The following is a 13,032-nucleotide window of genomic DNA, read 5'->3' as shown; positions in this document are numbered from 1 at the left end:
ACGGGATTAATCAACATGAATGTTAATGAAAAACCCAAAATTTAGCAGCACTTCAACACCCTTTAGCTCGGAACAATAGTAAAGGATAGAGAGATCTGGAGAACAAATCAACAATTTGGAAACAGAGAAAGGGATCAGAAGATATGGTGAAATTTAAAATGCTACATTGGGAAGTCATGACTTCTCATTTTTCTATCAGTCCAGCTTCATGAACGATAAAAAACAATAGACAGAGTCTGCAATAATGAGAAATTGTGTTGAATTGTGCAGCAGCAAAAGTATAGGATGCCTGAACTGCTTCAGTATATGTTTACAGTACATGCTGTTCGGTTCTAGCAAGATCAATAGAGCCATGATCACCTTCCTTGGCTTCAGTGCAGGATTTGTGTATTGAATTATAATGCTTCCTTTTGCCTGTCACAGAATTTCAATAGGGAGAGTGGAAAGAAAATCTTTCCAGCAGATATAATAAAAAGAGATGGCTCACAAAACGAACAGAGAGGTCACAGTAATTAATTCTTAATCGGCATAAAACTTGCGTTAAAAGATATCTGTGTGTACATTGGCACTATGGTAATACAAATAAATGATAATGCATACACCCACACCGAAAGAGATCTATCTACTTATCTGTACACATGCACACAAATACATATCTATACAAATAAATAATTATTTAACATAATGCACTAACCTTTTTTTTTTTACATATTATAAATATACAAAATTACCCTTAATATTTTCACAAAAATTCTTCATTTAAAAAAGCTCTTATACCCAGCCTTTCAATAACAGTTCGCCAGTTCATGGTTTCTTGTTCATTAATAGCATTTAACCTTTGGCCCAGGTGACTAATCAATAATGATGAGCTTTGTACTAGATCATTAGTTTGGTCTTGGCTGCTAGTTCATGAGCTAATGTCCCTGCTGGGATAATGAGCTAAACCGATGCCCCTTTAGTCTGAGCGATTGGTGACATCTTGAGCAACAAAAAAAACACCACAGTAACTCTGGCATCTGCAGCAGCGCAGCCAGAGATTGAGTAATACATTTACTCCAAAAGGGAATCCGTATTGGTTAGAACTGAGGAATTTCACGTGGCTGCAGCCTATGATCAATCTGTCCTTTGGCCAGAGGACCTAAGATTCCAGTGTTGTCAGTCAGACACCTTTCACATGGGCATAAAATGTACTTTGTAAAGAAGAAAAAAGAAATCTTTGCACTGGGTGCATGTGCAAGTAAAACTTTAACTTAAGGAGAAAAGTTCAGTCCGTTAATCTATTCCTATTGATTTTTGAGCCGTCAGAGGATCAGCCACAAGAACTAAAGCTATTGAAGTGTATTTATTTTTGAAGAGGGGAGGTAGTCTGAACCTTTTGAAGTTCTCCCCATATTTTTAGCTTTTATTTGCTATTTTTGACCATATCCTCCTCCTTTTCATCAGTGTGTGCTTGGAAAGTTTTCAGAGTAGCAGTCTTGTTAGTCTGTATCCGCAAAAAGAATAGGAGTACTTGTGGCACCTTAGAGACTAACAAATTTACTTGAGCATAAACTTTTGTGGGCTACAGCCCACTTCATCGGATGCATGCAGTGGAAAATACATATATACACAGAGAAGATGAAACAATGAGTGTTACCATACACACTATAAGGAGAGTGATCAGTTAAGGTGAGCTATTATCAGCAGGAGAGAAAAAGGACTGTTTGTGGTGGTAATGACAATGGCCCATTTCCAGCAATTGACACAAAGATGTGAGGAACTAGGGGGGGTGGGGAATAAACACATGGAAAGTATAGATTTTACAAACACCATTTTTTAATATTGTATTCAGATACTAGGCAGAGCAAAATACAGTACCTACATATAGGTTGGTTGACAGGACAAGGGAATTAACAGCTTTTCACGTTTGGGTTGGATTCAACAGTGAGTAGATATGGGCCCAAACCAATGCATTGAATCTAAATAATCCTGAACTTGTGAAAATCTGAGGCTCGGATACATCTCTCATTTAGACGTTTCTCTTTGGGATTTTTTGCCCAATTTATTATTAATCAGTAGCTATTAGAGATATAGGCTAGGATGTAGGGTAGAGCCAAAAAAGAATCATAACAGCTTTCAGTGGGAGTTTGCAGTTGCTCAGTATTTCTGAGGATTTGGCTCCTTGCATATAACAAATAGGTTTTAGTAATTCTCCACATAAAATGCTATAAGGCACACAGAGTAATAGCACAGCACTAAGGGGCATGTCTATACTTACCTCCGGAGTGATCCGGAGTGAAGATGCGATATATCGAACCCCGAACACTCTCTTGTCTACTCTGGTACTCTATCTGCGCGAGAAACAGATGCAGAGTTGACGGGGTGCGTCAGCAGTTGACCTGCCACAATGGAGACACTCCAGCAAGTAGATCTAAGTATGTCAACTTCAGCTACGCTATTCATGTAGCTCAAGTTGTGTAACTTAGATCGATTCCTCCCCCCGACCCCCCACCCCTGTGTAGACCAGGCCGACTGTGCTGAAGTGAAAATGAACTTCTGGACTTGTGTGAGAAGTAAGAAGGTGGAACTCTATTCCTGGTTACACATTCGCAGTGCCAAGAAAGGGCAAGGAGTACACTGCTCATGTCATCTCCCTGTTTCAAAGTCAAAAGTGGTGTGTAAGTGAGTCTAAGGCTTTGTCCACACCTACAACTCGTATCAATGTAGTTTACTTACCAACTTCGTTGATTTACAGTTTAGTTTACTTACCAAATTAAGGACTTTTAAAATGGATTTAATAGAGATCACACAGAGGGTATGTCTACACTATGGGATTATTTCGATTTTACAGAAATCGATTTTTGGAAACAGATTGTATAAAGTCGCGTGCACGCGGCCACACTAAGCACATTAATTCAGCTGTGGGCATCCATGTACCAAGGCTAGCGTCGACTTCCGGAGCATTGTACTGTGGGTAGCTATCCCATAGCTATCCCATAGTTCCCGCAGTCTCCCCCACCCATTGGAATTCTGGGTTGAGATCCCAATGCCTGATGGGGCCAAAAATTTGTCACGGGTGGTTATGGGTAAATGTCGTCAGTCAATCCTCCCTCCGTGAAAGCAACAGCAGACAATCATTTCATGCCCTTTTCCCTGGATTGCCTCATCAGGGAAGATTACAGAAATCGATTTTAAGTGCCCTTTATATCAAAGTAAAGGGCTTCGTTGTGTGGATGGGTGAAGGGTTAATTCGATTTAACGCTGCTAAATTCAACATAAACTCATAGCATAGACCATAAACTCATAGGCCAGAGTTTTGCACTGATTTAACTATATCAGGTTTAAAACATACTTTAGTTAAATGGGTTCAAGTTTATGTGTAGACAAGACCTAAGTGGGGATGAATGGATATAAACTGATAAACGTTACATGCTGATGAACTAGAATTCATTTAGGCCCCAGTTCAGCTGTCCAGCCCTACTCAGCAAAGTACATCATCACATGCACATGTCCTGTTGACTTCAGTGGAACTTGAGCATGTGCTTAAAGTTAAGCATGTACTTAGGTGCTGTGCTGAATAGAGATAGACTTAAGCGTGTGCATAAATGCTTTGCTGAACTGGGGCCTTAGAGTCTCCTAAGCCACCTTAGATATCATCTCTGAATTTGGCTCTTCTACAGGAAATATTCTCCAAGTGACAAGATTTCATTGAAAAAAAGAAAGCTCATTGGTGCATGTGCCTTGTATGAATGAAAGAAAACAGAACTAGTGCTCACAGCAGGAGATAAACTGCAGCTACCCACCAGCATAAAGTAAGTGCTGTAGCACCCTTACGGAAACAGAAAAGATTGCCAAGGAGCGTGTCTGGGCTTCCACATTCTTCAAATAAGTCCCAATCATTTTTAAATAAAGAAAGCTAAATAAAGAAAGTCCCTGGTCCTGACTGACTCAACCATCTTCAGACTTCAGCTGACCTCCTGGTTATCCTCTTTTGTCTGAGCATCATCTGAGTGTGTACCAGTCTTTTGTGGCAGGGACACAAGATCTTCCCAATCACATTGTATTCATTCTTACATGCATCAGGACAATCAAGGAGATTCCATTTGGCTAGATTGGACAACAGAGTTTAGATGGTGGGTGTTTACTGACCAGATAGATCATTTAGTCATGAATGGCTGAATTTACTGACAGACACCTGAAGTCAGGCTCTTTTCACAGAAAAAGTGGATGCTGGGGGCCCAATCCAGCAAGCTCACCATGGGCCCAATGGAATGCTCATAGAAGTCAATGGAAAGACTCCCATTGACGTCAGTAGGCTTTGTTATCAGACCCCATGCGCAGAATTCCCATTGACCTCCATGGCAGCACTGTGCGTGGAGGGACTGCAGGATCAGAATCTTAGCTAAGTGAATCTCAAACTGTATCCATGGGCCATGCATTGAAACTAACCTAATGGACTGTTAGTAATCTCTGTGTTGTTTCAACAAATGCCAGGGAAGCACATTTATCACACAGTAAATCAAACCATGCTTTAATGCAGAGGCTTGGTGTTCACTACACCTCTGCTGAAGACATACTCATATTTACAGTTTAAACAACAGAGAGAAAAGCTGCTGCCAGTGATATTAAGAATGGGGAGCTGCAACAGAGGAACCACACAAAGCATATGCACAGTAAATTCTGCTCTCCTTTATGGAGTCAATGGGACAACCGTTGCACCCATGTAACTCTGAGCAGAATTTGGCCCATAATAAATAGCTGGTCAACAACAACATTTTCAAATTTAGGGCAAGACTTTTTGTGTCATCCCAAGTTCTGCCCTTGCTCCAAGAGGGAGCCACCAGCCCATGCCAAAAGCAGATTATTGTACCTCCCAGTGGATCTCAGCTGTGCTGGCCTTCATTTTGGAGGGGGAGGAGCCCAGGGTCCACCCTTTCTCCCACCTCTCTTTGCTCACTCCCTACTGACCCCTGACCTGCATAGGTCAGAGCTGCCTTGTGGATCTTGCTTTCACCCCAGTTCCTCCCCCTCAGGCCAGCAATGCAGGGAAGTCGTAAGGGGAGATTTTAATGCGCCCCTTAATTCCTATGTGGCCACGTATGGTAAATCACAATCTTGTCTTTAGGAAATAGGGGGAAATTCTCCTCTGTTACATCATTGTAAATCCAAAGAAACTTTCCCTGAGCTCATTGGATTTCAATTGGTGTCACTGAGAGCAGCATTTGGTCACAACTACCTGGCTAAAGAATACAACATTTGGATCATTCATTTCTCCCTCATGAGCTGATTCTGTCATATCTGAATCCTGAAACCTTCAGCTCCTGCGGCTCTATAAATGGGAGCAAAACATACACTTTGAACAAAAAGCCTCATCAAAGAAAGGCATTTCTTAACCAGATATTCTAACGCCTCGGTTTGACCCTCCAGGACCAAGAGAACGTATTACTGACACAGGTGACACGGAGAAATGGCTCATTGTATAGCTCAACATGGCTAGCACTCTGATTCAGGAAAGCAGCCCTATTCAGGAAAGCACGTACACGCATGGATAAATCCCATAAAAATCAATGGAATTTAAGCACAAGCTGAATTGGGGCCTAGATTTATAACTCTCAGTCTCCCCTTTGCTGGTTCGGAGAAATTGATTTAAGGCTTGCCAGTAGACTGATGTTATTTGGAAGGTTAGAGGTCTAATGCTGGAAGATAATTCTCCCCCCCGAATCATGATTGTTAAGGTGATAGGACAAGGAACAGCATGTCAGGGAAACTTTGCTCAGCCTTCACCGGCATAAGTTATGATAACAAGCCTCACCAAGATAACAAGAGTTGCCAAATTAATCTATCCCTTATTATCATCTATCATACTTATATAGCCCCCATTGCCATAGTAACTGAGCACCTCCAACCTTTAAAGTGTTTATCCTCACATCACCCTCATGAAGTACGGAAGTATTATCTGTATTTTACAGATAGAGAACTGAGGCACAGAGAGGCTAAATGTTAAGTTCATGGCATATACACAAGGTATGTTCATCATGGTGGGTAGAGTACAGACACTACACACCCAACTGGCATTGGTATAAATAGCAGTGTAGATGCTGAGGGACAGCTTAGGTGATCAGAGTACAGACAAGCCAGACCCTTAGGATATGTACCCTACACAGCTCTCTATACACCCAAGCAGTGCCTCTCCCATCCATACTGCTATTTTTAGCAGTGTGGCATCCCACGGCCTCCCTGCTGCTGGAGCCTCCCCCCTACTATAGTGAAAGGCTCTGGCAGCGGGAAGGAAGCAGGGAAAGGCTCCGGTAGCTCCACACAGCAGAGCCTTTTCCCACCACAGGGAACTGCAAGAGCCTTTTCCTGTCACAGAGAAAGATTCTGGAAGTTGAATATTTTGTTTTTTAATCTTTCAGGAAGGTTACAACATAAAATTACTTTTTTTCTTAGAATCCAGAACCCTAACTCACAAGAACCATAAACGGAGAGAGAGAAAGACAAGCAGACTGCTTCCAAAGGCAGAGGCACACAACTCAACCTACTTTGCTCTAGGCTGGCTCTGTACAGACTGACTACATCAGGCCCCCTAGCCTGCAAGCAATAGCTTGTCATTTCACACAGTTTTCAATATACCACACACTATACCTCCGCTCTCCTCCTTGCTGTCTGCCTGCCCACCTGCCTCCTCACTCCCCTCCTGCCTGCCCGCCTGCCGCTCGCCTCCTCACCCTACTGGCCCAACCGCCTCACCTTCCCACCCACCTCCTCACCTGAATATCAGGACAAATGGCATCCCAATTGTACATCGGTCGGGATGCAGGACAAAGAGCTAAATATCAGGACAGTCCCGATTTTATCGAAGTGCAGGGCCCCCCAAAGCGCGGGGTCCGGGGTGATCGCCCTGATTCGCCCTACCCAAGGGGCAGCTCTGGTGCCAGGTAGATTCTGGAGGCACTATAGAGGCATCTAAGCAGCCAGGTAGTGTTGTGGGTGACCACTACTAAATCTGAACATTAAAAAGTTCTATTATTTTCGGCAGGTAACAGTTCCCACAGTAATATCTTTTTGACTACAAAGGCCGCATATTTGTTTAGAAAATGGCAGGTCAGTGTTTTGTATTAATGGACTGCAAAATGTCATTTTAAAGAAGGACTGGGTTTGCATTCAACAAATCAAGACAGGAAGACTGTGATCTAATTGTCAGAGCACAGAACGGGGAGTCTCTAGTAACTACTGAGGTCTGACACTAATTCTTTCTGTGACCATGGGCTTGTCACTTATCTTCATTTTAAGAATGAAATTAAGAATATTTAAGTATGTTGCAGGGAAGCTGTGAGAAGTAGCTGTGAAGGTAGCCACTGCTAATAGCAATCAAATCCAACTTCCCTATCACCTGTTTGTGTAGCCATTAAATTATTCCAATTTCCTACTTAGAATGAGACTTTGCGGATTGAGGCCAACTTTCCAGACTTGGATGCTTAAAATTAGACACGTTGATTCATATTTAGGCACCTAAATATCGTGATCTGATTTTTCATAGTATTTGTCCCTCGCATTGATTTTAATATTAAATATCTAACAATAAGATATATTAATAGCTTATATAATTTGTTGTATAAATCACATTATGTTGATGAAATAATTAATTATATTAACCTGATTTATAATTTGTTACTCTCCTACTGTTTTATACCCAGGTTAATTGGGCTTCAGGAAAAAACAATCTCTGGCTATGCCACTATCCCACTTCAGAGTTTCTGCAATCCCAGTAGGAAATGTTTTGTTCCATCAGAAGCAAAGGCCTTTGGTAATTTTCCAGGAACAATCTGCAGAAAAAAGATGCACCTGCTTGTTGTTAGGTGGCAGCAGTCTAGGTAACAAAAAGATATAGCACAAAATAAATGCATGGACATGTCCAGCTTTATCTCAGTAAAGCACATTAGCGCATGTTTAAAGCTAAGCACATGCTTACGTGCTTTGCTGAACCAGGGCCTATATGTCTTGGCTAAATCTATCATAGGCCTATCGCTTGTGGTATGTGAGTAACTGCAGATATTTAAGTGTTGGTTAGACAGAGCACTGGAGAATGTTCAGTCAGGGGACAATAATCCTGCCCTGCCTCCAAAGACAGTTTTTCAGATAGCTGCTCGGTCTGAGCTTTTTCTGAATATAATGGTCCAGGATGCCCCAACATTTGTAAATTAAACAATTTCAGGTCAGACCAAAATACCACTGGCTCATGTTTAGTGAGCCCGACTCCATGGATAGTCCTGTTGACTCCATGCAAATAAGGGAATCACAGTCTTGCTCTTATATTTTTCTAGTTACTGAATTGGACTCAGTTTTATTTACAATTCCAGAACTATTATAGTTAAACTGCTTGTATTGAAAGGCTTCATTGCCTTGCGTTCATCTGATTAAAAATAGTTAAATGGCAAAAATAGCCACACCACCACTTATTCGTACTAATCCATGTGACTATACTTTATTTCCTCATACATTAACTAATTATTTTGCATTTCACAATAGACACAAGTAGCAATATTTACAATGAATCCAATGTACAATGGGTAAAATTCGCTGTCAGTCTTTACTTATGACTCAGCTTTAAAATATTGAAATTAAAAAATAATGAGCCAATGTAATTCAAACCACTTTCTCTGTCTCCTACTAAAGATATGGTTGAGCCTGATTTTCATGTACACAAAAGTTCCCTTTGTACTGCTCTAGATGTTATTTACACCATTCTTTACACCACCAATGTGGCTTAAAGGGCCTCTGCTGTAAACAAGAATCAGGCCTGGCAGTGGTGTAGCTTCCCTGAAAGGCACAGCTCACTCATGCAGAGAGGGCACGGATGTGTGTCATGAATTTGTTAATCTTTCATGCATCCTAAGAGTTCAATGATCCAAGACAGTAATGGACAGTGCTTTGAGTTAGGTGTTACTCATTTTTCTCTCAAAGACCACAGAGGAATACTAAACCAGTGTTATCAGACCCTGACCTGTTGGAAATCCAGGAGCCACAGGCCAGCAGAGAGAGCGAGAATGGGCAAAAAGAACAAGGAGTACCTGTGGCACCTTAGAGACTAACAAATTTATTTGAGCATAAGCTTTCGAGGGCTACAGCTCACTTCATCAGATGCATGCAGTAAGAGATGTTGGGCAAGGATTTCAAGATAATAGATATAAGTGTGTGCTTGAAGGCAGAGAGAAATGATCCCTAGGAGAGGGTGATTGTTAAAGCTAAGGGAGAGATTGGGAATGGCACAGGGAGCTGTGGATGACATGAAGCACAAAGGGCTTGGGGACAAGAGGACAGGTGGAAGAGTTATAGGCAGAAAGTGGAAGACAGACCTTGGGATGGCAATCGTGGTGAAGACAGTGATTCTTGTACCATGTCCTGGATAATAACATGAGGGGACCCCATTCTTATTAGATAAACCTGGCTCTTTATTAAAGCAGCTTAGTACAGAGCTGCTCCAGCTGCAGCTTAACGTTCCTTAACACACAGACTTCCTGATTCCTCTTCCAAACTCATTCCTCTGCATCCTGGACTCTTCCTTCCATGTTCTATGCAGATGACTACAAGCAGCACAGTCCTGAACTGCCACATCTGATTATTGTGCTAAAAGAGATAGGAAATAATATTGGTGAGAAGCAAGTGATATATCATCACCTTATGAACCAAGGATTAAGATGAACAGCTTTCCAGTAAGGGACACTGTAATCTGATCATGCATAGGAACATGTCTAGGAACTTTAAGATCTTGTCTTTCAGGAAGTGCTTTTGGAGAAAGGAATGTGTGTGCGTGGAGGAAGTAATCAAGCCAGAATGTTGCACTGACTTGGTTCTCTCTCTCTCTGCTTGCATACAGAACATCAGTAATGCTCTTGTATGGATGTACACCAAGGAAAGGCACCATTTCAGAAACAACATCTAAATAAAGCACTCACTTGGAAGGAAATAGTGGAATCGTGTTAGTCCATGGAGAGCTAGTGGCATTCGCTGTTTCCTTACTGAATGTTATTTTGTGGCAGGGAACCTCAGGACTCAAAAGCACGGGCTTGATCATCCTGACCTGACCAATGCAGCATTACCAGCTCTCGTGAATTTATCACAAATCTCATGATGTTTAGTATTTTTACTTAAACCCCCAGCCCCTGGAAGTAAAAGATTACATGAGAAGCCCAGCTTCCATTACAAAAAAGCATTTAGCCCTCATGGTTACAGACCACAGTTTGAAAACATGACCCCCACTGCACCCTAAACACTGAAAAACCACAAGGCAAAGAAAAAGAAGCCCAAATTTATGATTGTTTTAAAATCTCATGATTTTTAAGCCAGTCTCATGATTTTTGGAGTGCACGATTTCTAAATGTACCAGGCTGGTAATCCTGTCAACCTTTTGATGCAGAGGGTAAGAATGTGAATTCCATCTGACTCCTGCATGCTGGGTGCCTATTTCCCTATACTACAACCTCATTCCCACCTTCCTTCAGGGCTCAGCTGTAGCTGCAGCACAAGGTGTCATTAATCTCCTGAGAGTTTGTGCCTGGCTAGGAGAGAGGTTTTGGGACTGGGGCTGTTATAAGACCTGTTCCTGAGGTGGTTGTGACAACAAACTGGCTTTGGGACATTATCACTGTTCAGGTTAAAAAAAAGTTTGTACAATTCCTGTTTGCATGGATCTAAATAACCAGGCTGGCACCCAGTGGATAATTTCTGAAGTCTTCATCTTGAACCAAAATATAAAATAAAGCCCCTACAACAAAATCAACTGCTTTTATTTGTGGGTTGCAGTGAGTTAATATAGGAGCTGCCAAAATACCAAAATAAAGGCCAAATGTTGCCAATGGAGATTTGCATTGGGGAGACTACAGTTTCCAGCATTCAGTGGTTGGTGTTGATCCCAGTTAAAAGGTGCTGGGAACAAGATGGATCATTGCATACTGGGCCATATCGCTGCATACAGCCCTGCTCCACTAAGTGTGTGAGTGTTTGCAGATTACTGCATTTTATGCAAATTATGTGTTGCCCTTTTGGAGTCCTGGCAGGTTAACAATGCAGTCATCACCTGGGAAAAGTCTGGGTGTTGCTCAGTTAATGGCAAATCTCAGTGTGCATGTTGATCCCTCTTGTTCTCCGCACAATAAAACTGGTCTCAAACAGTCTCTATCGCAAAATATTGTCAGTGGGTCATAGTTCGATGGGTGGCCTTGACTTTAATTACATGGCTACACTTAAAAGTGTCATTTGTGATTCCACACTAGAAAATACCAGTTGGAAACTGCAAAAAGACCTTTAAAAACTAATCTACAACTATTGGATTGCTCTCATATCTGTTGTTTATTTATTTGTTGCTACAGCTGTGTTATCAAAAGCCAACTACAAAACCAGTTTCTCCTCCCTTGGTTTTCACACCTCAACTGCTAGAAGAGGGCCTCATCCTCCCTGATTGAACTAACCTTGTTATCTCTAGCCTGCTTTTTGTTTGCATATATATATATATACATGCCCCTGGAAATTTCCGCTACATGCATCTGACAAAGTGGGTATTCACCCACGAAAGCTCGTGCTCCAAAACATCTGTTAGTCTATAAGATGCCACAGGATTCTTTGCTGCTTTTACAGATCCAGACTAACACAGCTATCCCTCTGATACTTATCAAAAGCTGTGATCTCATCAGAGTCTTGTCAGCTCTGATTGAACAGGCTAGTCTTGAAGACTTAAATAGAAGACATCCAGGGGAAACCTATGAGCCAGTAATCTAGCAGGGTATTGGGAGATGGGGCTTGGCCCTGTGTTCATGCAGTAGCACTCATCCAGGTGTAAACTTGAGGTCCTGATCACTTATGGCCATTTTGGCAGATGGGGCTGCTCTGTAATGCCCCCTGTGGGGTACTGCAGTTAAATAATAAAATAACAGACTCAGGATTTGACGGTCTGCGCCTTTAAATAAAGAAGCAAAACTTCCAGTGCAAGCACTTCATTGTAGCACTTGAAGGCAAGGCTATGACCTGGCCCTGGGGTTCTAGTACGGTTACCATATTTGAAAATTCAAAAAAGAGAACAGTCCATGGGGGGCCCCGGCCCCACCCTAACTCCACCCCTTCCCCACCCCCATTCCAACTCCTTCCCTGAGCATGCCGCATTCTCCCTCCCAGCCATGCAAAACAGCTGTTGCGCAGTGCAAGCGCTGGGAGCTAGGGGGAAAAGCAGGCACTCTTGAGTGATCAACATTCACTTTCTTTCTTGAATGATCAACTCTTCTTTGGGAGAAAATAATAATGGCAAAATCCTGGACATTTTTAGATATTTAAAAATTCCTCCCGGACAGCGATTTAAGAACCAAAAAGCCGGACATGTCCAGGAAAATACAGATGTATGGTAACCCTAGTTCCAGGCTAGCATGGAGCTGTCTGGGGGTGGAAGTAAAATGGAGCTTTTACCAGTATGGGGCTGCCCTGATCCCCCTGGGAGGGGCGGGGCTTGAGCCAGAATGGGCAGGGCTGGTGGGGGTCAGTGTCCCCCAGCCAGTCCGTCTGAGCTCCCTGGCCCCCGCCACCCGGGGTTCCAGCAGCGATTAAAGGGCCTGGGGCTCTGGCAGGCGCTGTCACGGTAGTGGTGGCTTTTTAAATCGTGGCACCGAAGCAGTTGCTTCTTTTGCCCCCCTAGCCCCCCGTCAGTGGCTTGGGGGGGCAAAAGGGGCAGTGAGGTTCCTTCTCTGTTCCAGGCTCCCCCAGCTCTGCCACAGAGGAATAACCAAGGAAGCCTTTTTAATTGATTTGCTGGCTCTTGACTGATCAGTATTTCCTCCAGGCCCTTCAATGCCTCTGGACGACTGTCTTGTTGGTAGCTTGGTCTGAGTGTATTTTCCTTGTGGAGGGAAAAACGCTGGTCAGGAGGGTGTGAGAGATACAGTATGCAGATCCCCATCCAGGAGAGTAACGGCTGAGGAGTCAGGAGTCCAGAAGGGGTGCCCTTTTACTTGGCCATGGAGGGGGAATAGAGGGGCAGTTGCCTTGAACTGTGACAGGCATAAGTGCTGA

The sequence above is a fragment of the Gopherus evgoodei genome, chromosome 9, assembly GCF_007399415.2.
Source record: "Gopherus evgoodei ecotype Sinaloan lineage chromosome 9, rGopEvg1_v1.p, whole genome shotgun sequence".
In the NCBI taxonomy this organism is placed as follows: domain Eukaryota; kingdom Metazoa; phylum Chordata; order Testudines; family Testudinidae; genus Gopherus; species Gopherus evgoodei.
This window is presented reverse-complemented; position numbering follows the sequence as displayed.